Consider the following 1,063-nt stretch of genomic DNA (forward strand, 5'->3'; position numbering starts at 1 on the left):
CATTTCCTGTCTCTCTTTCTCACACACTCCATCTCTCTCTCCCTGCCTCTCTTTCTGCATTATTTTTCACTCACTCACTCTTTTCCTCTCACTTCCTCTCTCATCCCTCCTTCTTTCGGCTCTAACATCAGGTAGTCTAATAAGACATATTCATGGTATTCATATCTATTTTCAGTTTTGGCTGAGCCTGGCCTTAACATCAGCGTGTGAAAATGGGAAAGGTCTTGCTTTTGACAGCTTTGCTACAATGCATGTTTAACCTTTCTAGCCTTAATGGCCCGTAATTTCAAAAGGCCTGTGATCCATCAACTTAAACCTTGGCAAAAAATGTAGAGAATCGTTTTGGCTCTTGCTATGCTAAGTTGCCATTTTATTTTGCAGGCTACTTTATTATGTAATATTAAGATACACTGGTTCAGTAGATTTCCGTTGCTCTTTATCTTGTTTTAATGTATTTACTACACTATATTTAGAGTCAAATGTATTTCCACTGTATAGCCTTGTCATAGTTACTGTTTTTCCATAGCCTCCTTCAGTTAACCTAATTAGACACAGCCTCCACACCTGTTCAGCTGCCAGAGGCACAGGAGACTCATCTGAGGACACTTCACTGCTTCCATCACACACACAAGTTGTCAAGTTTGTTTATTAGTCTTACAGTATACACATCATATACTGTACATGGTGTACACAGTGTAACCAAATTCTTACTTGCAGATTCCCCACTCAACAATGCAACAACTTAGTATTTAGTATTTATTAGGTTCCCAATTAACAGCTGCCAATGCAGCAGCTACTCTCCCTGGAGCACAAACAGGATTTAAACAACGACATCACAACAAAACAGGAGCCTACATCAAAAATAAAACAATACATTACTTTTTTACATTATTACTCTATTATTACAAATGTACAATACTACAATATTACAATATTATAATGTGTTTGTGTGTAGATGGCTCTATCTTGTTCCATGCAGTCATGGCTCTATCTTGTTCCATGCAGTCATGGCTCTATCTAGTTCCATGCAGTCATGGCTCTATCTAGCTCCATGCAGTCATGG

This window comes from Salvelinus sp. IW2-2015, linkage group LG4q.2, assembly GCF_002910315.2.
Source record: "Salvelinus sp. IW2-2015 linkage group LG4q.2, ASM291031v2, whole genome shotgun sequence".
Taxonomy (NCBI): domain Eukaryota; kingdom Metazoa; phylum Chordata; class Actinopteri; order Salmoniformes; family Salmonidae; genus Salvelinus; species Salvelinus sp. IW2-2015.